Source organism: Acomys minous (assembly GCF_964271855.1).
Source record: "Acomys minous genome assembly, chromosome: 9".
In the NCBI taxonomy this organism is placed as follows: Eukaryota; Metazoa; Chordata; class Mammalia; order Rodentia; family Muridae; genus Acomys; species Acomys minous.
In genome coordinates, this window is record NC_140490.1 from 5,034,999 (window position 1) to 5,062,074 (window position 27,076).

The 27,076-nt window shown below is 46.6% G+C and overlaps 1 protein-coding gene and 1 long non-coding RNA gene across 3 annotated transcripts in view; both read right to left on the bottom strand.

Moving 5' to 3' along the window:
• The window catches only part of LRMDA (leucine rich melanocyte differentiation associated), a 1,017,118-nt gene that overhangs the window by 551,267 nt on the left and 438,775 nt on the right, over positions 1–27,076 (bottom strand). The window lies entirely within an intron of this gene.
• On the bottom strand, positions 3,413–12,742 carry LOC311604410. Its single transcript, XR_014781482.1, has 3 exons — positions 12,116–12,742; positions 6,139–6,278; positions 3,413–5,459 (listed from the first exon to the last, which is right to left on the bottom strand). It is a non-coding gene; the product is annotated as an uncharacterized lncRNA (long non-coding RNA).

The following is a 27,076-nucleotide window of genomic DNA, read 5'->3' on the forward strand; positions in this document are numbered from 1 at the left end:
TTTGTTCACTGGTATTGACTGAATGAATACAAGAAGCAAATAGAAAAGTTGATTTTGATTTAGGGCTGGAGAATCTTGTCCATCATGGCAGGGAAGGCCCAGTGACAGGAATGGCTCTGATATGCCAAGAACAGTGTGAGATCCCTTGCTCACTTGCTTGCTTGCTTGCATCTCAGAGGATGGGGGAGGGTGGAGAAATGAACACTGGTGATATACTACATTTCTCTTTTTCATGTTTATATTCACTCTGGGACCGGTGTCCATCCACATTTAAGATAGGCACTCTTCTTACTGGAATGTCTCTGGAGAACCAACCCCTGCCTCCTGCATGTGTCTATGTGATCTAAATCTCAAGTGGAGAAGACAAGCCATCACAAGTACCAGGTACACAGGCCTTATGGGTATGGCCACAGTGTGAGAATGTACACAAGTGAAACGACATCACTAACAAGGATTCCATCAGCTTATGCACAAAAACATGCTCGGTATCTACAATATCACACATAATAATGTGTACGCACATGCATGTATGTGCATATTCACACCAGCACCCATCCTTGTTCCCAACAGGCTTTGGTACCATTCTTCTCTGTTATACCTAATGTACTGTCCTGCCACACGGCCGCAGGGAACTTGTCTCATCACACTTGATGGTGGAGCTCAAACCTGGCTCAGGGTGCTTCTGAAGACAACTCTCCCTGGCCACCACAGAGTTTCCAAAGGTGAGAATCCTTACGCCCTTCAGAAATAATCAAGACTGGAGCCTCTAAAACCCACTCTGAGCAGGGCAATCCTATCTTCAAAGAAAACCTCAGCCGGACACTCTAATATGTAGAACCGCCTTTCTTGCCCTTGTGCTGGGGAGAGGGGCATGCAGAGACAGTCCCCCCCCCCCCCCCGAGGCGGCCTCCAAGTCCTGCCAGGGAAATGACTGTGGAAAACACTCTTCCTTTGGCATATGGAAAAAGTGGGACCAGTGCAGCAGAATGAATCACTCTGTGTTACACAAGTGGTTTGTGTCAGGGCAGGACCTAAAACTTAGATATACTGGCTGGAAAGCCACCTCTCTTCCCCTGCTAGCTTCCAAAGTATAGCCATCTAAATATCAGCATTTATATTAAGCATTAAATCCATTTTACTAAACAGTAAGTACCCTCGCGGTCTATGATGCACCAAGCCTTAGATGTCAACTAATTTGACTTACTCTGCCTTTCATTGCCCTTATATCTTGCTTAATAAGACATTTTATTCAGATACTGCTGAGGTAATAAAGGAAGAAGCGTGGTTGCCAAATGCACTGCCATTTTTATTTTGAGCTTCACTGGAGTAAGGGGTTATTTTCTTGTGAAAAGGATGAAATGCTACTGCCGGCCTTTTAAATTGTATCACGCAGCCCTGCTTTTGCCCGAGCAATAGATTTCCAGATAACTGCAACAATCTTCGTGAAGTGTTAAAAAAAAAAAAACAAATCCAGAGAGAGAGAGAGAGAGAGAGAGAGAGAGAGAGAGAGAGAGAGAGAGAGAGAGAAATAGCCAGTGCCACCCATGCTGGACCCCACCTAGCCTCAGCTGCAAAGCATCAAGAAGGGTTACTTACAACTCTCTCCCCCACCATGACTCTATTGAACTCTCAACCCCTAGAGCGAAGAGTCCATACTTCAATACTTCAGGCCCTTTAGCCAACAATGAAAATCTCTGGCATCCCCTATAATAGATTACTGTTGTTGTTTATTGTTCTAAAAATAGATGATGATAAAGATGATAATGATGTTAATCTAATGATTCAATGTTTAAATAGGTATTTATTGTGTGTAGGTGCATTAGTCAACTCTCTCCATTTATTAGTAGGTCCTGGGGATTGAACTGAGGTCTTCAGGCTTGAGGGCAATCACCTTTACCCACTGAGCCATCTTGTCAGCCTTTAACCCAACACTTAATCAGGGGTCATCACAGGGATTAAGATGCATTTTCACTTCATTTTTCACACAAACCCTATGAAGCAGGCAGTCTTATTGAAGCAGTTTCATAGATGAAGATGCTGAGGTTCAGAGAGGGTAAGTAAAATTGCCCAAGTTCACCCATTACCATATGGTGAGGCCAGGATGTGCAGCCAGGCCTAGTCAGTTTCGGATCTTGCACATACAGCCTTAAGAAGAGCTGATGTCGCAGTGCCAGGAAACTTGGGTCCAAACCTACCCTACTGCTTACCACCTACTAGGATTAGAGCCACGAATGTCTTCCACAAACATACCCCACAGTTTGGGGTATTTGTTCTCTATCTGGTAGCTCTATTTGGGGGAAGTTATGGAGCCTTTAGAAGGTAGAGGTTGGTTGGTGGGAATAGGTCAGAAAAAAATGGGCCCTTGAAGGTCACAGCCTGGACCTTGCAAGGCTCTGGCATGTTCTCTGGTGTTTGCTTGGTCTGTCATGATGTGAGGGGTCACTAGCACATACCTCCCATTACTACAAACATGTCCGTGCATCCGCCACTGTGAATGCCACCATGCTTACCCACCATGAATACCGCATTGCTTTTGCTATGAGAATACAGCCATGCTTTGCTTTCCCCACCATGAATACCGCCATGCCATCCCATCCCATGACGAACACAGCCATGCTTTCTCCACCAATAGGGTCTGTAAGTGTCTGAACCTATGGGCAAAATAAACCTCCTCCTTTAAGTTGTTTCTTCCAGGTCTTTTAGTCACAGACATAGGAAAGAAACTAGTCCTTTGGCAAGTAGATTAGCCTTCCTAAACTTGACTTTCTCCTCTGAAAAATGAAGAAGGTAATCCTACCTTGCACTGTGGGGAGCTTGCCTTCTTTCTTTCCTTTAATACTCAAGCATTGGGCACAAGATGAATGAGAGAAACGACTCCCGGAGACGAGCAGGGGTGCCACCAAATGCGTGGAATCACATGAGAGGAGTGGAAGAGAGAAGGCAGACATAAGAACGGAGTTTTGATAGAAGCTCTCCCTTACCACGAGAAACTCCACAAGACACAAAGGACTCAGCAGGCAAGGGAGGGAGCAGACATGGCTGCCCAAGCCCATGCTTCCAGGGATTGGAGCATAGACAAATTTTATGCCTGGGATCTGGGTAGTCTTTGGCACCTAAACCAATACCAACAGATGGAGGATGTGGGGGAAAACCCATTTGGTTCTTTGTAAGAACAAACTTCCTACCTGCCTAGAGGAGGTTGGCTGGTGCTGCCCTGGGAAATATAGTGAGTGCATGGAGCTTGGATGAGGAAAGGACTGGCATGCTCCATCCATTCCAACTCTGAAAAATCTTTTATTTAAATGTGGAGATCGCAACTGTGCCCCCTGAAGACACACTTGAGACTCATGGTCTTGATTTTTTGGACTTACTGCAGCCAGGGTACAGTATGGAACACCAGAGGAAGAGAGAGGCACGAGCACCCCTTGGTCTGCCAAAATGGAGACGATAGGGCAGGGGTCTCTCAGGGTATGAGACAGAATTGGAAGAGGCTGGAGACTCCCAGTAGAAATCCACAGAGACCCCTGCTGCGAAGGCAAACAGCCTATTGAGCAAGACGCTCTGCTGTTTACAGCAGTCACCAGTACAGGACACTTGAATAAAGGTGGCATCCTGCTGTCACCCACAAGCACGCTGTGCATGCAGAATTGGAGAACAGGAGTCCAACCTCAAAGTGTCATTGACTCCCTAAATACCCAGCTGAGGAGCCCATTGATCAATGCCTGTTATGAACATGTTGCACTACATACAAGGAAGCAGAAAGGGCAGGCCACGAGACACCTCCCTCCTCCATGCCCCCAGGAGACCTGGAGCAGAGGTCTTATAACGACACAGGGTAGGAGACAATGGGGCAGCGTGTGAATTGTGGTGGTGATGCCAGAGCACTTGTCAGATGGCCCTGCCTGTTACCCTTTGTCTGTTCTTCCTCCTGCACCTGTCTGAATTCAGACAGAGAAGACGCCCTGTGGCTGCCATTCTGCACAGACAACCCAGCCTATCCGCTGTCACTGAGGCCCAGTTCCAGCAAAACCCTTCTCTGAATGTCTCAGACACACAACAACAGGGAAGAAACCACAGGAATTGTCTTGGCATTTGTGTGCCACAGGAGTCCTGAGCACACACTGATTAGAGCCAGGGAGTCTGGTGGCAGCATGGCCATGTTTGAACCCTCCATCCAACACTTATTCTTGACTCTATGGCTTCAGTCATTCTGAAGCCACCATCTATTTATTCATTTGTACAATGGCAATGCATTTGTGCCTGTGTGTATTCGTGTGTGTACATATGCTTGTGGGTGTCTGTACGTGCACATGGAGATCAGGGGTCAATGTCAGCTCTTCCTCAGTCACTGTCCACCTTCCTTTCAGGAGGACAGAGTTTCTCATTGACTCTGAAGCTTACCAACTCGGCTAGACTGGCTGCCTGGTGAACTCTAGGCATCATCATCTGCTTGTCCCTATTCCCAACCTACAGCGCTAGGGTTACTGACTTTAACATGGGTGCTAGGGATTCGAACTCCTTAGACTTGTACTGCAAACACTTGACTGACTGAGCCATCCATCTCCTCAGCTGCCCAGTGGCAATGCTAATAGGAGGGACCATAAAGGGCGTGTCAGGAGAACCAAAGGACTTACTGTACAGAGAGGCATTGGGAACACTGTCATTGGGAAGTGCTTTCATGTGTTGGCTCCCACCACCACTTTTTTTCCTCCGCAGCGGATATTCTGTTTTCTTCCAAACAAAATTCCTCCTCCAAACTGTTAGACAAAAATCTAAAGCTACATTGAGGCCATATGCAGTTCAAGAAATTGGATGACTCCTGGAATGCGGTTTTTTTTTTTAAGGTCAGATACACAGTATATTTTTGCTATGATAAGCCATCACATCCCAACCCCTCCTGGACTCCACCACTCTCAAACAACCAGAGCAATTAAATCGTAAAGACGTGATATGCGTTATGGAACAGGGACTCCAAGGCCTGATATAAAAATGTTCATTACCAGCCAGGCCCCTGCAAGATGACCAAATTAACCTCACTGCCAGGAGTATATTAAGAAAGAATAATAAATTATTCAAAACCTAATGCTGATGGAGCAAAAAAATATTTATGGAAAATCATCAGATTATTGCATTTTAATCACGATCCTGTTGTACGGCTGACGTGTTAAGTCCTCCAAGCACCTTCGGCAGACGATAAGCCAGTCCCTTAGTGGCTTGCTATCAGCATCCCCTCCAAGAGGCTGGACCGCACACCCTGAGGGGAGGGAACAGCTCAGCAGATGAGGCTAGAGATCTGCAAAGCCAGGCACCCAAGGCACCTGAAGGGAGGTGGCTTTGTACAATGGCCACCCACTTACTCTGAGTGGCAGGTAGCCTTTGTGCCAGCACTTGCCTCTTGAGTCATTATTTTCTTCAGAAGACAAACGAAACCCTAGGCTTCCACATTTAATTTGTTGTCCCTTGAGAAGATGAGAATAGAAACATTATATATACTATACATATATATACATACACACATATTACATATACTATCTGTACGCACACATGCACACACATACACAACACATACACATACACAACACACACACACATACACACTCACACACACACACACACACACACACACACACTCACACACTCACACACACACACAAATACCCAGAAAGCAACATTGGCTGCACCCTGGCCCCTCCCCCTGGCTGCCTTGCTCTCTGGCCCCACCCCTTGTTTAATGTTTCTAACTTTAAGCCATGTTCTCTTTCCCTTTCAGCACGGCTGAGCAAAGCTGACAGGCGGATTCCTTTGCTTTTCAGGGTATTAAAGCCACTTTCCCGCTCTGACAGCCTGTTCTACTCTGCCACCTTGTAGCTGTGGCTTCACACTCCTCTGGGCAGCCAGTCCTTCCTGACAGACCACTGTCACTTCCCATCACCCTCTCTGTATATCCCTTCTCTCTCCCTCAGCACGCATCCCGACTTTCCAACCAATGCAATTATTTTTTTTGACAAGCCATCCATCAGTTTTAACTTTAAAAGCACTTTCTGCTGATATCCGTTGTTAAGCCCTTTGCTTTTTTATGGGGCTTGCATGAGAGAATATGATATCAGACATTCAAACTACCAAACCATGTAAATTTACTTTGTTCTCAGCTATGTTTCCAATTTCACGTCCAATTTTTCGGTACATTATGCGTAGTTGTTGTGCTTAATATGATGTTGTCAAATCCCATTAAAGTTCACTGCATCGCACGGCTTTAAAAACAGGTTACAATTTGCATTCTATAAAGAAAGGAAGGAGTGCGGTCTGAAGTCAAGCTGAATCTTATTAAAATTATCTGTTCAATTGTTACATTTGTAGATGGAGTAATTTTGAGGCATTAGCTGAGACACATATGAAAATGTCAGCGTTGCAACTAACGACAAGGAGAGCAAGGGGAGGATCTCTGTGAAACCCAATAAAGCTCCTTCGCCGGTGACATCAATTTGACGATAATCCGAGGAAATGAATAAGGGACCATCCCGTTTGAATAGGAATTACCTTTTCTATTAAATCACTTTGGTGTGTTTCCACTTGGCCTGCGTCTCCATCCTAGGCCACGGAGGAGAGTCTCTGGGGATTTGTTCTGAGCCCTGGCAGGAATGCAGGGGCGCCCTAAAGCAGAAGGTCAGTCCTTTGAAGGGCAGCTAGCTCCCAGGTGTCTTAAGGTACCTTCAAAGGAGTCTTTAAAATATGAAGGAGACTAGAGGTCTTCTGGGAACCAGATACTCAGGGAAAAGCTATGCTGTGTTGAAAGCTAAACCTGGAGTGCAGAAAACTCAGGGGGGAAGGCAAGCAGATATTACAAGGAGAGGTGCTGCTAGCCTCCTCCCCACTTACAGGCAAGGCTAGAGAGAGATTCATGACAGGGGCTTCAATAGTGCTGGAGACCTTCTGGGAGCTCTGCTCTCCAGTAGAGGTCTTGTCTGCTTGCTTTTATCCCAGCACTGATTTCTGTGACCTGTCACTGGATCTAGTTTCTGATTTTAAAGCTATCCATCACTGGCCCGGAGCTGAATGATGCCGTTAGGGCCATTATTAACTGAACCATTGACTTCATTGACGAGAACAAGTTAAATTTTTGTTTCACACACAAAGAATATTCCCAGGGCAGACATCTATCCCCCTTTCACTGTTATTTTATTCAGGTTTCCATAATCTTAACTTTTTCAATACAGTCACTACTAGGTAAGCCACAGTGACAAAGGGTAAAATTCAGCGACTATGGAAGATGCAATGAGATGCTCAGAAAGTGGAGGCTGCCTCTCCCAGGTAGGGAGAAAAACGCACTGCATATTATGTTAACTGCAGGTATTGATTCACTGTGTTGCCTTGGAAAAGTCGTGTAACCTCTCTGGGCTGCTATTTTCTCATTTTAAAACAAATACCAATATTTCTTATAGCTATTGTAGTGATTCTGTGTAAAGGAATCTCACTTTTTGAGACAAGGTCTTATTGCATAGTCCTGCCTGACTTGGAATTCCCTGAATAGACCCAAATGGCCTCAAACTCATACAGATCTGCCCGCCTCTCTTTACCTGTGCCTCTGCCTCCAAAGTACAGGGGTTAAGAGCATGTACCACCATGCCCAACCTAATGCATTCTGTGTGTGTATGTGCACATGTGTGTGTGTTGTGTGTGTGTCTGTGTGTGTGTATATGTGTGCTTGCATGTGTGTGTGTGTGTGTGTGTGTGTGTGTGTGTGTGTGTGTGTGTGCACGCCTGCTCACATGTCAGCTACAGGAACAATTTTGAGAACCCTCCTGTGAGGCAAGGTCTCTCACAGGTCTGTCCCACCAATCAGCCTGACTGGATTACCGTCCCCGGCACTGACTTCTCTTTATTTCTCTAGTTTTGGTACGTACATATGCGGATCACAGGCCTGCATTACCTCGCCCAGCATTTTTAATGGGTTCTGGACCTTAGACTCAGGTCTTGCTGAGTACTTTACCCTCTGAGCCATTCCCTGGCACTTTCCATGTACATGGACACACAGTGATAATGTGATGGGCAGCTTCCTCACCATGCACCAAGAGCAGATGAAGGAAAAGATGCCAAAAACAGGGAGGGGCAAAATGCAGGAGGAAACATCTTATCCAGTGACTTCTGCTTAAGAACCAAACAGTGTTTCAGCTCAATGAGAAGACAAAACGTGCTCAGCTCTCACAGGGACGCCGTCTACTACCAGCTCCTTTCCAGACACCGTGAAGAGTTGCAGGTTTCATCCAGAGGCTAGGGAAGAGCCTGCCGTGTTGCCCACAGGGAGTGAGTTGAAAACACAGCTGGTAACTCAGAAGCCCGGTATCAAAGGGGAGGCACAAAGCGAGGATGAAAATTCACTCAGCTCCACAGAGGAAAGATGATGACCCCACACTGGCCAATAGGAGCCAAGCGGAAAAAGACGCCCAGGAACTTCACACTTCAGGGTGTCACACTATGCCACTGAACCCATGACGGTGACCCAAGAAACATGGCCGTTTCCATCTGCTGATGCATCAAGGAATGTGCAGTAGACCAGTGAGGCAGGAACGAGCATTGGGCTGTAAAGATGTAAAGCTGGCGAGCAAGAGGCCTTCCTCCTCCTCCTCACCCTCTTCCTCTCCCTCCTCAGGCTCCTCCTCTTCCTTCTCCTCACCCTCTTCTTCATTCTCCTTTTCCTCTTCCTCTTTACCCTCCACCCTCCTACTTCTATTCCTCTTCCTCTTCCTCCTCTTCCTCCTCCTCCTCCTCTCCCTCTTCTTCTCTCTCCTCCTTCTCCACCTGATCCTGTGACACAGTGAGTGATGGGCTGGAAGGCAGGACCAGAGCCACACAGCAGGAGCATGGAAGGAATGAAGGGGACACGGTGGCTTTGCCACACTGTTGGAAGTCTGCCATACACAGGGACAGAAACAGGAGACAGACCCTGGCTAGGAAGAAAGACCATTCAGAAATTTACACTTGATTATTCTACTCTAATTTAAAAACAAAGAAAAGAAAAGAAAAGAAAAGGAGGAGATAAAAATAAATAAATAAAAGGGGGCCTGTGGAGGAACAATTAAAGGATGCAAGAGTTTACTTTTAGAGGCACATTAATATGCCCAGATGTCAGAGCATGGATAGGGCAAGGAAGTAGGAAGTTTATGGAGTTCAATGCCAGGAAGAATCAGAAGGCGAAAGGGGATTTGTAATAGACTTTTAAGAAAATATCCTCACAACAAGAGTGTCTAAGGATTCCAGGTCTTGAAAGCCAAGTATATGTCTGACAGATTTTAAGCTGACTTTTTTTTTTAATCAGGGTTGCACGTAGCCTAGGCTAGCCTGGAATTTGCCGTGCAGCTGAGGACAACTTTAAACTTCTGATCCTCCCTCATCTAGCTCCTAAGTTCTGGAATTACACCCATGGTCCATCGAGTCAAGTTCTCTGCATTCCTTGGGATTGAACCTGTGGCTTCATGAATGACAGACAAGCACTCTACCAGCTGAGCTATGTGACTTTTGAAGAACTTCATCACTACTCCAGAAAAGTTACTTTGGGATCTAAAGACAGAAATGCCTATATGTGGGTTTAGGTGTGCTCACGTGCACATATGTGCATGTACACACACACACACACACACACACGAGAGAGAGAGAGAGAGAGAGAGAGAGAGAGAGAGAGAGAGAGAGAGAGAGAGAGAGAGAGAGAGAAATTTTCTATATCCATTAAAGATCTCCAACAGCTACTCAGAAATCCTCTCTAGACTGTCCCTTTTTAGAGCTGAGATTCTTGATCACATAAAAATACTTGACAGTGTGAGTTTCCGGAGAAATTGGCTGACATGTCCCCATCCCTCCCTGAATGGCTGGAGCAGCAGTCATACATGTAACCAGAGGACACTTGGCACATACTGATCTGAATTTGGATTCACTTTCCTAAACGCACGTGTCCTGCCTCTCCCCACAGTGGAAGCCCCCGGGAGCAAGAACCACATAGCCCACCGCTTGACCTCTCAGGACTGAACGCTCACCACCTAACTCAAAAGCTGAACCTCAACAAATTCACCTGGGGTAATGTCAGGCAGTAACGATTTGAGCTAAAATAGTGAGAAAGAATCAGGTTTCCAGCATCCTGGCATTTTTGTTTGCCAAATCTCACATTCTATTAAAGATTTAGATGTCAATGGCAGAAATATTCCTGTTTAAATATCTAAAGAGCGACTCCATTTGTTTCTCCCTACATTATTAATTTGATTGGTTTTAAAGTTATTGGATGTGAGAGGCATTAGACAGACCACACACAGAAAGAGAGCTCCCCTCTCTCTTGGAAGGCGCTGTAGCCGAACAGGACAGTCACCTTCACAACTGCGCCTAGCAGCTGGAAGCATGCCTGCAGCATACACGTGGAGGAAGGGAACCCTGTGCTGATCCAAGTCATAACTATCTGTGCTGCATTTTCTGTTCCCTTCTGCTGAGCTCCTGGAGATGGCTATAAGACCCCAGTGTCGGAGCGGTTGGAGGGACAAGGCTGTGAGGCATGTGAAGAAGATCCATCCATATGCAGTGACATGAGCATCCCGGGAACTTTCTCTTCCCTTCTTAGGTGGTCCCATGTGTAACATGCATGGACAGAAGTGGGCTGGACAGATCCATAGCAGACTTGGTAGCAGACAAACTCTCAAATTCCTGCCAATTCTCTTATTCCAGGATCGCTGATACTATCTTCTGGGGGACTCTACCCTTTGCGGTGGAAGCACCTAACCTGCTATATAAACTGCACCTGTAGCCCTTTCAAGGTCACTGTCAGGAGAGGCTGTTTTTGAGGTACTGAGAGGAAAACAAAAAGTTGGTATTTAGGAACAGGAATAGTCCATAATCTCAACTCTGGACCACTGGATGGGAGTATACAACCTAGGTTTAATGATGGCATGAGATCCTCTTAAGCTAGCACTGAGTCGGGGTTGGCTTCCTAAAGGTCTCTAATGCTGAGGCCAGGAGCTGTGGATCTAGACATGCGCATGGAAGGGCGAGAACCCGGAGGCACCCTAGCAGAGAAATAAGCCCTGAACTACAAAGGAAAATTGACAGGCTGCACTGAGGCCAGTTCAGGGACCAAGGTTCTGTGACTCTAACATTCGAATGTGGAGGGAAGGAGATGTGAGGACTAACTATTGATGCTAATGTGTTTCTTTTCATCTATCCTTAAAGATGCTGCCTCCTCTGAAGGGACAGGGAAGCACTATGGGAGCTCAAAGTGGATAGAGTTAGACCCAGTCCATAAACTCAGAGCTGCATGGACCTTGCTTGGTCCAGACCAAGCATCCTAGGGAGTAAGGAACCATTTGCAATCCCAACAGTGCCTCCGCTGTATCCCATGACCTTGCTAAATCCTCAGAGCAGGCAGCCTGAGCTACGGAGGATGCTGAAGTACATCTCACAACCGCATCTATAACAAGATAAATAAGGCCCCACACAAATGTGTGTCCAAGTCAACTCTTTTCTACTATTGTGTTCACCCCCAGATGAGTTCCTTTTAAATCTGCTTTATGAGGCATGAACAGCAAACACATCCTGGTGGTCCAGTGTCTACCCTAAGTCTAGCTATCTCCTAGGCTCTTTCTCTGCCTTCTTGCCTGGTACTTAGCTCCAGGGACTCTACTTGGTAGCAACCCCTTGCTTAATACCTGCCACCTTCCCTGTGTAGATGCCTTCTCATTCGGACGACATTACATCCTGATACGGAAGTCCTCCCTCCACCCAGAGGAGGGGTTGCTGAGATGGGTTCCTCCTGGAACTGAGCGAAAGAGCGGCTAGTGAGCCATCTGTGGGGACATGGGCAGCCAAGGGTTAAGAACAGTGAGGAGTCATGTTTTATAGAGCAGCCTAGCCTAGCTTAAGTCCTAGAACATTTCATGGGGCAACAGAGATGCCAGCAACTCACATCAGCATCTACGTGATGGTGTGGGGCTGGGTTGATGGAACTTCTGGCTGAGTTTCAGAGCTAGACAAAGCTGGAGCTGTCCCTGTCACATACTGACAAGGGCAAGGCTGGCTTCGTGCATACACCAAGATGTGCCTGACATGGCCACCAGCCCCAATTCTCACATCCACTGTAACTTACCTGAAAAAAAGACATTCCCTACTTAGGAGTGATTCCCACTCCTTGGCAGAGGAGATCGGAGGCCCTGCCACGGCTTCTACACAGAAAACCGTTGCTAGGTTTATGTAGATGCCATGGAAACCAGAGCTGTGGCACAGAACGACTCACAAAGAAGCAACTTAACATAAGGTCAACAAGCCCCCTGACGAAAAGTGGATATAGTACTTAGTCTTCTGCACACAGCCAACGCTCTGTTCTCCTTCCTAACCCTTAGGCTAAAAAGGCTAATGAGATTCACAGACAACATATTAAATGATGGAATTCTCTACACAGCTCAATTTCTTTCTATAAATAATTTTAAAACTATTACCCAACAATGTATTGTAATAAAAGAGCTGACAGGTCCTTGGTCAACAAGTAATCACCAGTGTGTTTTCACACCTGGAGATGGAGCGCTTTCTTATTACCTGCCCCTGGTGATTTTTAGGTGTTTCCATAAAGCTGTGCTATTATTTATAAGCCACGGGTTACTTCACATCACTGGATGCTACAATTAATGAAAACTTATTTTGAAGGCTTAGAAAAGAGGGTTAGACTAGAGGCTGTGTGCCAGGTAGGCCTTGTGGGGTGGGCATCATAGGCTGTGTGCCAGGTAGGCCTTGTGGGGTGGGCATCATAGGTTGTGTGCCAGGTAGCCCTTGTGGGGCGGGCACCATAGGCTGTGTGCCAGGTAGCCCTTGTGGGGTGGGCACCATAGGCTGTGTGCCAGGTAGGCCTTGTGGGGCGGGCACCATAGGCTGTGTGCCAGGTAGCCCTTGTGGGGTGGGCATCATAGGCTGTGTGCCAGGTAGGCCTTGTGGGGCGGGCACCATAGGCTGTGTGCCAGGTAGCCCTTGTGGGATGGGCATCATAGGCTGTGTGCCAGGTAGCCCTTGTGGGGCAGGCACCATAGGCTGTGTGCCAGGTAGGCCTTGTGGGGCGGGCACCATAGGCTGTGTGCCAGGTAGCCCTTGTGGGGTGGGCATCATAGGCTGTGTGCCAGGTAGGCCTTGTGGGGCGGGCATCATAGGCTGTGTGCCAGGTAGGCCTTGTAGGGTGGGCATCATAGGCTGTGTGCCAGGTAGCCCTTGTGGGGTGGGCATCATAGGCTGTGTGCCAGGTAGCCCTTGTGGGGCAGGCACCATAGGCTGTGTGCCAGGTAGCCCTTGTGGGGTGGGCATCATAGGCTGTGTGCCAGGTAGCCCTTGTGGGGCGGGCACCATAGCTGTGTGCCAGGTAGCCCTTGTGGGGCGGGCATCGTTTCTGTTCTGGCTGATTGGGGGTGGAGGGCCTTAATGCTACTGGAGGGACAAGCAACAGCATCTCCAGACATAAAGTAAGTTCCTAGGGATGGCACTAGACAACATCTCAACCCACTCATGAAGGGGCTGTCTCAGCCCTAGTCTCCACCCCTATCACCTCAGTCTGAGTGGCTACAGGCCTCTGGGGAGCCCAGCCAACCGTTACCATGTGTTCTGCATTATCTCAGCTGCTAAGCACTGAAGTCCCATGTGCAGCACAGCAGTGTCTGCAGGGGAAGCCCACGGGCACATGAACACGTACGCGAGCACAGGGATCACCATGTCCATAGCTAAACTCTCTCACCTCATTGCAAGATGAGAGCAGAGGGGGACATGAGGCACACTGGGGACTTGTAGCCCCTTTCCAAGGCCCTCTGTGCTCCTGGCTGTCATCCACACCCAGGGGGACCCACTCCGTTACCTATGGAAACCCATCCACCCTTCCGACTGCCCCTCAGATGTCACAGTCCCATCTAAGGAGCCTTGCCAGACAGCTGCCGTTTAATAGAATCATGCTTCTACCAAGTCCACAGAGCGGCCACCAGCACACACTTTCTCTGCCCTGTCATTTTCATCACTGATATCTTTACTCTGTCCCTGTGCAGGCTGGATAAGAGGGTGACCTCTTGGGTGGACCACAATCCACTCTCCTTTGCAATATCTACAGCACTTGGCTTCAATCCTGGGTAGCTGCTTCGAAAATAAAGAAATGGCATCCTAGGATAGCCTGGCAAACATACCAAAGCGACCATAGACCAGTGGTTTGCCCTCCCCAAACTCTTAAAGAAAACAGATTATACACAAGAACTGCCAAGGTCTTTGTCAGCTTGAAATGTCTCTGACATTACAATATGGAGCTATGGCCTGTGTAGCTGATTGTGACATACTACCTGAGCTCAGCCAGGTCACGAAATAGCAACTTGACTTTAAATGGGCCACTGTGTGTGTGAGTGCACACACATGTGTGCCTAACATGTGCATATGTGCATGCATCTTTGTGTCTCTGTGAGTGCACGTGTATGTATGCACTTGTATGTTCATCTGTGTGTGCATGTGTATATCTGTATGAATAGTGTGTGTGTGCATGCACTCATGTGCCTTCATGTGTGTACCTGAATGTGTGTCTGTATGTGGTGTGTGTTTGTGCATGTGTATTGAGGGCTACTCAGGACTTCTTCTTCTGCCATTAAATTACACTTTGAGAACTAGAAGCTGCACAGTGCCGCAGCTACAGGAGGTGGCACTGCCCCATGCTTCCCAAGCAACGCCTATCTACTGAATGACAGTTATCATCACTAATTATAATATTGCTCATCCACCAAGAAAGCTATCTATAATTAAGGAAACAAATCACACTTAAGAAGTGATCCCAGTTTACAAAGAAAGGTCATTTGAAAACAGCACGAGAGTGGTCAGTGGACTGTGGGACCTTCATCCAGGTGACATGTGTTACTAACTGATGTCAGGGCTGGACATCTTTATGACAGCAGTATGAAATCTGGGGACCTGGATATGATGTGTTGTAATCATTGCAGGGAGGCAGCACTTCCACTTTCTTAAACACTCCATGCTGCTTTTTGACGATTCTCCACATTTTTCTCTTCTAGCTTGGGATTAAACAGACGATCAACTATTACAAACTATGTAGTTGCCCTCCCTTACTGCAGAGCACTAGGATTTGGTCTTTCTCCTTCGCCATGTTTGGTACCTATTGTCCAAGTTCCCCTAATCCCCACCCCCTTCCCCCTTACTTGACACTGATAACCCCTATTCTATGACTGTCATGTATGAGATCAGCTTATTTTAGCTCCTCTATCTAAGGGAGCGTGTTCATTTCCCACGCCTGCTTCCTTCCTTCCGTCTAACATAGTGTCTTGTTCTACCTGCTTTCACATGAGTGATCAGTTTCCCTCCCTTTTCGTTGCCAGGTAATATTTCACTCTGCATATTTATTGCCTTTTAAGATCAAGCACCCCCTGTGTACATGCCAGGTGACTCTGTCTTGGCTATTGTGAATACTGTTGCCACGACCCTGGGGACATGCATACCTCTGCGCTATGCTGACTCCCAGGTGATACCTTGTCTGGGACATGCTAATCACACGTTGGAGTCTAGGAAAAGAAATGAACGTACTTTGTCTCTTATCAGAAAAGGGAGCTCTGCTACAAAGAGAGAGCATTCACTTACCCAGTCACGCTCCTAAACTAAAGTCATGTCTATTGAAGTAGGTTCCTGCTGGTCAACAAAGCGCTTGCCAGGCAAGCATTAGGACTTGAGTTTGAATCCTTAGCACCCATGAAAAAGTTAGGCATGGAAACATGCATCTGTAGATCAAGCTTTGGGGAGGCAGAGACAGGCAACACCCATGGAGTTCATTAGCTGACTCGCTAAGTGAGAGATCCTGTTTCAAAACATGACATGAAAAGTGACAGAGAAAGATACCTGACTTTGACCTCTCTCACCTCCTCAAACGCATACATGTATCCCTACAGGCACATGTGCGCATCCTCACATCACCATGCAAACACACCACATGTACTTAAACAATCCATCCTTGCTCCCATGCACACACATACATGGCTGGCAAGGCTGCGGCTCTGGCTTCCCAGTCCCTGGGATAATAAAGTCACGAGCCCAGTGTTACTGTCAGAGCTCAGCACAGCGCACCATTGTGAGTCACAAACACCCACTATCATGAACTAGTTACGGCAACAGCTGGAAGCTCAGGAGAAGCTGTGAGGCATGGGAGGAAGATCCATTTCACCTGCAATTTTCTCTCTTTTTCTATCCTTTTACAAGAACAGGTTGCATGTGTTTTGACTGTTTTTGAAGAGAAGGAGGGAAAAAAGGAAGAAAAAAAAGAGACTCAAAACCTTGGGCAGTTTTCTCACCATGGCTGTGTCACAGGCCATTTCCTGATGGTATTATTCTCCTGTCTAAGCCTCTCAAGAAACAGGGAGAGAAAGGAGGGTGCTCCTTGACGGCAGGGGCTGTCAGTGTGGTGCAGGTAGATGGGGTGAGCTCTGAACTGTTTACTTTCTCCAGAGAGGATGGCGGAGCTTCAGAACAGTGGCATACCCTGACATTATTTGCCAGGGCAACTGGGCAAAATGGAGCCTGTGTCGTAAGAGACGGAAAGCCCGAACCACTGGGCTCCTTGCTAGGGCCAACCGGATGTAGCTTCTGGTTGTACATTTGACTCCTTCACCGTAGACCTTCTGTGAGCCTGTTGATGAACTCACACATGGGAACCCTGGCATTTCTTTCTGGTGCTGAAATTCTAGAGCTTCCTGTAGCTCGAGGAAAGGAACCAAGATGGAAAGATGCCTCATCTGGCCTGGAGTCCCCATTATGTGCAAGGAAACACAGTCTAGGGCCACCAAGGCTGTAGGAAACCCAAACATGTTCTCTTTGAATCAGGGGAGCTCGGGGAATGACTTAGTGCACAAGCATGAGGACCTGAGTTCGAATCCCCAGCACCCACGTAAATAAAACAGGTGTAGCTGCAAGCACCTGAAATACTGGTAAGCACCTGTAAGAAGCAGGGTCAGAAGGATCATGGGAACTTCCTGAAGGATCATGGGAACTTCCTGAAGGATCATGGGAACTTCCTGGCTGCCTAGCTAGATTCAGGTTCAGTGAGAATCTTTCAGTGAAGGAAACTAGGGGAAACATGACAAAAAACATAGCATTTTTACCCAGGCAGAAGAGGCCCACAACAGTCGCAGTACCATCCTGGCACTGGGTCATGCCTGTCCCTGGGCCCTGGTGTGTGCTGTCTGAGACCTCCTGTTTTAGCCTTTCCTAAACCAGAGTCTATTCACTCCCTGCTTGCAACCCACCCTCCCTCTTTCCTGGTCCTCTCCAACTGCTCTGAGCCCTTCTTTCTCTTCAGCTGAGAGTTCACCAGCCATCGCTGCACTACAGCCTCATAGGTAAATTTCTGTTTCTTCTGGACATGATTCCTGTGTCTTCTAGGCGGCTGAAGGAAACTTGCTACACTAGTGTCAAGACAGCCACATTGTAAACGCTACACACCCCAGTCTCACATGCAAATAGGTAAATAGATGCCCTGTCATGTTCTCTGCCACGTGCATGGTCACATATATATATATATATATATATATATATATATATATATATATATATATATATATATATATATATATACCCTGCCCCTCCATTCCCGAACCCGCTGCCCCAGAGACCATGGACCACACCAGATGTTTACCGTCTTCCAGCCATGTCTCGCATTCCTTCTGCTAATAGACCTTTGCAAAAGCTGCCCCCTTGGGCCAAAGACACCCCTCCCGTTCACAGCTTCCTAAGAAAAGCCTCAGCCAGGCTTAGATCCTAGTTCAGAACATAACCTCTTCCAGGAAGCCTTCCAAGATCCTTCTATCTGGAAGGGATGCTCCACTTTGGGCCTTCATCCCAGAACCTCAGCACCCATCAGGGCCAGCCTTCTGCCAAGGGAATTTGGGGACTGTGAGATGTAATCTAGTGTCGATGATAAAAGAAAAAGGACCATGAAGGAGGAAGGACACACAGTTAACTTCAAGCTCCCTAGCACTGTGGTTAGCTGGAGCTTCCTGGAGCTGAGACAGGCGCCTTCCAGGAGGCAGAACAGAAGGCATTGGAGTAAACCCCGCAACAGGAAACAAGGTGGCGACCCACCAGCTACAGCAGCCACTGGCACAGCCGAGGCTTCTCTTGAGAGACATCCCTAACCTGTTCTGTTCTAGGTGACATGCACTGGAAATGGTAATACTGAAGAAGACGCCACAACTTCTGCTGCAGCCTACTTGCCTGCCTGCCTCAAGCGCCCAGCAGGATTCTGGGCTGTCATAGACACTCAGCAAGTGTTCACAAAGAAAACCATTTTTTAAGTCCTTTGAAGGTGGGCTATGCCTTTTATTTCTGTCTGGCACAGTATATTTGCCCCAAGATAAGAACTCAAATCATACATGCTAACTGAAGAAGGCTGAGCGACTTAACTTTACCCCCCACCTTCTGACTGAGATCAAGCCACAGGAACTGAACTCCCATTCATTGGCTCTCTTATCTAGCTTGTACATGCTAATTTATGCACACACTACAGACCAACCCCAGCTCTTGTGGAGCTCAGCAATGGACCCAGTGAGGGGGTTAAATGATCTCTCTGAGAAATGCACCAATAACAAGAGGAACAGCACAGGAATGCTAGAAGATTCTAGGTCATTCCCAGGATCCTTGCTTTGCTGCAGCTTCTGGTGCCTTTGCTTCTTACGTGGTGCTACTGTATCTAGGAACCCAGATGAGGATCTACGGGGGGGAGGAGGGGGGGGCTGTAGTCACCTTGTTATATCTCCCAGGCTTCCCTGTGATCGTATCACGAAAAGGGTGGGCAGAGAAAGTGCCTGGAGGCCCAGCCCTAGCCAAGGACTCAAACAAAGACAAATTATGTAAGCCTGAGCAACGGCATCAGGCAAGGGAAGGACAAGCCAGGTTTTCCAGCCAATTTCAGAGCAGACCAGATGCTCTGCATCACAGAGATATCTGCCTTCCTAGGACACTAGACACAGGTCACCCATCAGTCATTCATCTTTATGATGAATTGTGGTGTCCAGCACACCCTTTCCAAAAAGTGCTTCTAGACGGTGAGGCTGGCTCAGGGTGACTGTTCCTGCCACGGTCCCTTCCCACAGCCAACTGAGTCTCTTTCCTGAACTACAACAGGGAAGGCCTGCTTGCCATCTTGCTCCAAGCAAGGAACAAAGCAGCTCAATGGTGTATGAGCTGAGAGTTGCCCAGGGAGAAGTATCCCATGCCTGAGTTTATTGAGACCTGGCGTCGTCCTTGAGACCTGATGAGGAGACCAAGGATTTATGAGCGTGACTCAGCTATGATCTGCTTTGAACCACATGGCGAAAAGAATACAGGAGACTTGGCTTCCCCTCAAGGCTCCAGTTCTTGTTCACAACACCTTGAACACATCGTTTCCCCCCGGGCCCCCGGTTTCCCCTTTAGAAAACAAGAGGGTCACCTGTAAGTCTGTTCCCTTCCATGCCACATGCTAGACTTTACTTGGGAGTGATGTAGCATTTAGTGCTAATCTCCTCCTCGCTAAGGTATGCGCATGTGGATAAGGAAATTGCAATAATACTATTTTCCCCCAAGATGCTGTTAGAAAAAAAATGCACTGATGGAAAACGTGTTTTTCATAGCTTTAACTAGAACAACAACAACAACAACAAAAAAAAAAAACTAGCAAAGGAGATGAAGGATTCGAACCTAGCTCTTTAACACGGACTTGATTTCATTCCACTCATCTAAAAGAGCCACACAGGAATTATTTTGACCACCAGAGGGCTTTCCACACTGACAAAATGCATTAAAAAGACAGAGGTGGTGAAATTAAAAATTGGAAAGTTCTAAATTACACTGTTGAGGTCTATAAAGGACTGGGCCTGAATTAAACACTATTTAAAAAGAAACTCATGGTTTTCTTGAGTTTGACATATCTCTCTGTATACTGATGAGGAAAAGTTGCCATTCTTCCTAAATGTCAGAAAAATATCCAAAGAATTTGACTAGGTTGTAAAGTCAAAAGGACATTTCAAACGGTCTATCATAGCTTTAACCCTGCCACTCAGTTACCTGTCCCGACGTGCTAAAGCATGCCTCGAACCCTTTGGCTTCGTCAATTAAAGTCAGAATTTCCCTCTAGGGAAGTAGTGCACAGAGATGCTCCATACCACTCATGGGGAATGAGAGTGAGTGGGCTAGAATGTGATGTCCCAACAATGCCCTTCCACTCAGGAAGAGGAGGACAAGCCTGGTGAGCAGTTAGCCAGCTGCTTCATCCATAGCGACCTTATGTGAAACACCAGCCTGACTGCATCTCTAAGAAGGACGCACAGAAGGAAAACTACAGCTCAGTTAGGGGATCACTCCCACCCACTGGAAATGCAAAATATGTAAATAGATCTACAGAAATCTAAATCTCTTGATAAGAAATTTCATTGCACTTTATCTTCATAAGCCAAATGACAAGTTGCTGATACACAAACGGCAGGAAGCTGAACTGCAGGTCAGCCTTAGGCCAACATCGCTACCATTGACCAAATGTCTGCCTCATCCTGGGACATGGCACTTGGTAGAGAGAAAAGTGACACCACAATGAATGCCATACTAGAAAAATTCTTACTGTGGCATTGTCTGCACCCTACACGGCAGCCCAGCCCAGAACCCTGAGGTTGGCCACACCAAAGACAAAGGACAAAGCCTTCTGTGTTCTTCAATCTCACTTCCTCCTCATGAAGGAAAAACAATCCCCACCATTCCAGCACCGTTTCCCAAGTCAACTGTGTCATTCAATAACAGCATGAAAAACCTGGGCAAATAAATAAATAATAAAATAGGATGGCCACAGGACTTCTGGATAATTACGTTGCTAGTTGGTAATTCATCTGACTCGTGGCCCATTGGGTGCCGTGCTTCTAGAAACATCCTCATTATTTAAATTATGTCTGCCTTTTCCCCTTCTCAGGAGTCAGGCACAGAGCCCGCAGGTGACTGAGAGAACTGCTGACCCTCTGTGTACCTCAGGGCTCACACTTTTGAGCTTGTTTGGTATGCTTCAGGAAAATGAAGGTGACACGGGGTCCTCGCTCCCTGAGGGGATTCTGAGATGCACGGTCTCCTTAACAAGTCCAGCGATGGTACTGGAAGGAGGGCTCGGGTTGCTGTGGCAATCCTGCCTTCCATCTCAGGGCATCTTAACCCTCTGACCAGGTAGGAGCTGTGGCTATTAGTGGCAGCTCCACTCTCGCTGTAAAGTAACCCCACAGTCAGTAGCAGGCAATCAGTCTTTGATGTCAGTCATAACCTTCATAAATGGGTTTGTAAGGAGAACCCCCTGTTTGTCACGGGGAAGGTAGGATTGATGCAGCCTAGGAGCGAAATGAAGCCACGGTGACCATCTCAATAACATGAACAGCTGCCAAATACTCATTTAGCAGAATGAGTTTAGAAAACTTTGAGCAGATTGCTTTCACAAGGCTGCCTTCAACAAAAGGAAACATAATTAACGAGCTAATATCAGCATGTGTCTGGCTAAGCTAATGAATATCAAATTACACAGAAACTTGTATAAATCATCATTACCCTGAATTTTAATTGAACTTGCAATTAAACATGACAAATTTTATATACACTAAACCTTTAATTTATACTTTCAAATAAGGAATAATTTATCATTTTTAGTATTTCATAGTTAATTTCCCAATATGTGCACTTCTAATTAACAAGGACAGACAGGCATTTAAACACACACACACACACACACACACACACACACACACACACACACACCAATGGCTTCGCTCATAACAACAGTCTTCCCCTTTGTACATGCTATAATGTGTGGTATCCAGGAGCTGGGATGCTAACAAGCCTCCTAGTATTTGCAAGAAAAGAGTTTCTGGCTATAGAGAATGAGAGAGCACAGCTGTCTCTTTTCTCATCCCTCTCCCGGAAAAGACTGCATCCTGGCCCAGGCATCTTCCCTGACCGGCTCAGCCTTACAGCCCCAGCTCCAGTTCTGTGGAGCATGGGGCCTCCCTGGCTAGAAAACTAAGGCAGCTTGCATTTCAAAGAGACCTTGGAAACAAACTGCCTCGCTCCAGAGTTACTGCCAGGCCTGTTTGTTTTACCTGGCCAGCCAGTAATGAGTGTGCTCCGTGGAAGGATTTGTATTTTATTATTATAATTACGCCAGCATTATAAACATACCTCGAGCAACCTCAGCATAAAAGGCAGGGAGTACCATTAAAACACACATATAAACACACGGGAAAACAAGACTGGATTGTAAAAGGACTGCAACAGAAACTAATTGGGTGTGTTTTGTCCTTAATCCCAGCCTGTTAATATGGCAAGCAGTGTGATCTAGTTTGCTGCATGCTGGGTACAGGGACTTCTATACCTAGTTAGGCCTCTAATTGGCTGTGTGATCCGAAGCAAGCTACTTCACTTCTCTGTGCCTGGATGTTGGGAGTGGGGGTGAAATAGAGCTAATGAAGATATTTGTGTTTATTTTAAATGTGCAAAAAATGACTTGGCGAGGAAAGTTTTCAACTCTAACAGCATCACTATTTTCTATTCCGGGGCAGAAGAGAGCCTGAGCCACCTGAAGATGCTCACACATACGCCACACTCCCGTAAGGCAACAGTCATGTGGTCCACACAGGCAACACAGTGCTGATAAACCCATTTGTTAAGTGCAGATGATGAGACAGATATTACTCTCACTATTTGAACGATGAGGAAATGGAGATGCTGAGAAGTCCAGGCCTCGGAGCATCCAGCATGAGGCCTGCTAGCACCTTCCTTTACGGAGAAGTAGAGAGGTCTGTAAGATTAAAGAAAGTACCTCGTAGATATTTTATATTGCTTGTGGCTTTCGTGAAGGGTATAGTTTTCCTAATTTCTTCCTCTGCATGTCTACAGCCAGTAAACTTCGAACCCCTACCCAGATCTAGCTGATGGACAGGACATTCTCCACCGTTGAGTGGAGAGTGGGGACTGACTTTCACACAAAATCTGGTGCCCCACTTTTGACCCCGTCCCCTGGATGGCGAGGCCTGGTAGGATAGCAGGCTAGCAAGAAGAGACTTGATACCCTATGAGCATATATAGGGGAAGTCCCCCTGAGTCACAGACATAAGGGAGGGGAGTAGGGGGAAAGCAGGAGGGAGGGAGGGAGGAATAGGAGGATACAAGGGATGGGCTAACAATGGAGATGTAATATGAATAAATTAATAAAATATTAAAAAATAAATAAATAAATAAAATGGAGACTATAGTTTTAATAAATAGAAAATAAAGCGATATTTTATTCTGTTAAAAAGAAAAGAAAGTTCAGCTAGGGAACCACAATGGCGTGACCAGTGACCAGTCCTCCAATCCCTGCCTACACTAACAGACTAACAGCTCCGGATGTCTGAGGCCTAGAGAGAGCCACGGAGTCACTCACAAGTGCAAAGCACTGAAGCACAGCCACTGTCTAGCTGTGTATGTCCCCGTGCCAAGTGACACCCCCAGGTGACACCTCAGCTGGATATTAAGGAGGAAAAACCCGGGGGGGGGGGAGGACCTGGTACAGCTATCCGCACCACCCCTTTCATCTCTGACCCGAGGTTCTAGAAACTTGGTAGAATCCAAAAAGGCTAGGGGCGGGAGGCAGTCAGGGGAAAGAGAAAAATAGAGCCTTTCTAGAAAAACGAGCCCCCGCTTCATTTCACTTGCAAACTCTCATTTTGCTTCCTTGCAGGCCTTTACCAGTGAAAGCCAAAAAGAGGCAGGAGAGAGCCAGGAAGTTTAATGTATTTTTTTTTTCTGGAAAATAGTGCTTGTTCCTGCCTATGAAGCAAAGGAACAAATATTTTCACACATTATCAGATAGCCCAGTGAAACAGCCTCTGCCAGAATTTACAACTGAAGGCTACCAGAATTTACAACTTGTGAAACCGTGCCTGTCCGCATTTCTCATTATGCTCCGAGGCTGCAGACAGTGTGCACACTTTCCTCCCCCCTCCCCCCCCCTCCTCCCTTCCTTCCACCCGCGCGCGCGTCTCACTACTTCCTAGTTAAACCCTGTCTCAAGTTATCAACACCCTCTGGAGAGATAAGGCGCCTCTCACTTACAAGCTGTCACTAATAATCGAACTTTCAAGTCTCCATCTCTAAGAGAGACTCCCTGAGCCACGCAGGTCACGAGAATTAACTGCCACCAGTCCTGGCAGAAAACCTGGCTCATCAATCTATAGCCTTCTCGTCATAATTAGAATAACGGCTTTGAAAATTTGGGCTGATGTTGACTTGGTCTCAGGCCGCAAAGAGCGCTGATTAAAATCTTGGTGTGAAAGTTAATGATAAGTGCTGGTGGCGTTGCCGTGGATACGGGGACAAACAATTCCCTGGCTGTGACATTTTCAATGTCCTGGAGAAGAAAAACTGTCCTCTTTAGTGTGGCAGCGTATGAAGCTTATTTATGGCTACAGGGCTTGGTGGATTGATGACTGTCGTAACATACTGTCAAATCCTTTACTGACACATTCATTTTTTTTGGAGCCCCTGGTGCAGCAGAAATAAAATAAAATAATAAAAACAAAACCAGGGGAGAATTCTTCAGCACAGCACAGATGGCCACCAGTGGATGCGCGTGGCACCAGAGCACCTCAGAATTAATGGACAGAAAGACTTCATACTTCATGGCTCCACCGCCAAGGAGAGATGGCCATCGCTGGAACTTGCTGAGGAAGAATGAGTGAGGCAGCCTGCACCATGCCAGGCATGTTCATCCAGATCAACCGTAAACACTCAACACCGGGGATGACGGACATGAATGCTTACTACTTATCTCAGTGGACAATGCCCGAAGAAAGACTAATACAGCCCCGTCTCTCATCTATAGCACCCCAGGCACTGGCATGTACTTGTAGGCTTCCTAGGGGAAAGAAATGGGTGACTTGAGGATGCTCAGAACAGGTTCATTTTGGCCACCCCCTTGCTCCCTGTCTTGGCACTAACCAGGTGTCATGACCTTCATACAGAAGCAGAAGCCGAGGCTGGGTGAGTCTGAGGCCTCTTTCCCCAGGGAATACAACCTATCAGGTGACTGAGCAAGGGACTGCTCAACCTAAATCTCTAGTAGTCACAGTGAATAGCTAGACACCACCTTCCAGAAGGCTCACAGCCCCACATGCTCTAACCTGCTTTTACGCAGGGTCTGTAAGTGCTCTGGGCTGGAATACTGAAGTAGCCATATTTCTGCAGCAAATAAAGGGACTCGCGGAGAAGGCAGGGAGTCCATAAAGACGTCTTGAGGCTCCGGCATTTTTCTAGTTCCTTTCACTCAAGGATCCTAGTCATCATCATCATTATTGTTGTTGTTATTAATAATGATAATGAAATAAACTATGCAAATGTGGAGAATGGCTTTAGCCCTAAAACGCAGGCAGTAATGTGGTAATTTATCCAATAATAGAATCTCAAAGTGATTTTATTTGCTTTTATGGCTCCTTTCTTTCAGGGGAGCCGGGCATCAATAATGGCGATAGTAATGAAATCAACTATGCAAATGTGGAATCATTTCTGTCCTAATGTACCAATTTAGCCAGCGAAAGGAATTCAACACAGCCTGATGGGGCTCCCAACACCCGGGAACCAGGGATGCAAGGGCCAGCCAGTGCTCTGTTATCCACATGGGAAGATTTGTTTGCTAAGAGCAAGGCCCTGCCCAACTCTGTGCCTTAAGAACCAAAACCTTCCTTCCCTTCATGGTAGAAATTTTAGGAAGTGCCTTTAATGCCTTGAAAAGAGAAGAATTTTAACATGGGAGCATATGGAGTATTTTCTTTTTTGAGACAGTCTCATTAGCCCAGGCTGACCTTGAACTAGTTACACAATTAAAGATGACCGTAAACTCCTGACCTTCCTGCCTCCACCTCCCAAATTCTGGGATTATAAGTGTGTGCCATCATTAATTTATATAGTACTAGGGGTCAAACATAGGGGCTATGGGCATTCTAGAAAAGCACCCTGCCAACTGAGCCACACCCCAATCCCAGGATGCATTGATTTTTAACACAATTCCTTTTTAAGGAAGAATTCCTATAAGTAGGCCTCAGGTACCAGAATCTTTCATTAGAATCATTAACATAATTTGATAACTGATGGTATTTGATTTCTGACTTTTGAACTTTGACTTGAAGCTTAGTGCAAGATGTAATCTTGTTGATTGGCTTTTTTTTTTCCTTTCCCCCAATGAACACTCACATGACATTCCTTTGTTAACTGTAATTAATGTTCACATTTGTCACAAGTTGTATTATTTAGAAAAGCGGTTGTGATGATAAAGGATGTGACAGAGACACACACATGTCGTCTTCTTCAGAACGGCTTCATCCCCAGTTAGATTGGGGTGGCAGATATAAATGAAATAAGTCAAGCGTGGATTTGTTTTCACAGTCAGGATGTATTGTTTAAAGAGATGCCTTTCGGAGAAACCAATGCAATTAGCTTTCTTAAACAGAAAAAAAAAGTGTCATTAAAGCAAGAGTGAAGTCTGAAGGGAGACAGGAAAACTGAACCAAGGTTGAAGGAGCCAGGATACAAATCTACCTGGTGTCCATGGATAGCAGGTGAAGGAGGCAGAGGCCACTCTGTCAGCCACACACTGGTTCCCTGTCCTTTCCCTCTAGGGAGGTAGACATAGTCTGAAAACCCAAAGTTCCTCCTATGATACGGGATCTGGGGAGATGGCTCACTGAGTAAAGAGCTTGCTGGGCAAACATGAAGATTTAATTCAGATCTGCAGAAGTCATTTAAGCCATGGTCACACACACACACACACACACACACACACACATATATATATATACATATAGTCCCAGCACTCCTGTGATGAGATGGGAGGCAGCGACAGAAGAATCCAGAAAGCCTGGAATTCAAAATAACGTGAGATCCAGTCTCTAACAAGGCAGAAGGCCAGAACCAACACTCAAGGCTCTTCTCTTTCATTCTACATGCATGCATGCATGCATGCATGCATGCGTGCAGTGTGCATGCTTGGACACATATCCAGGATCAGCCTGGA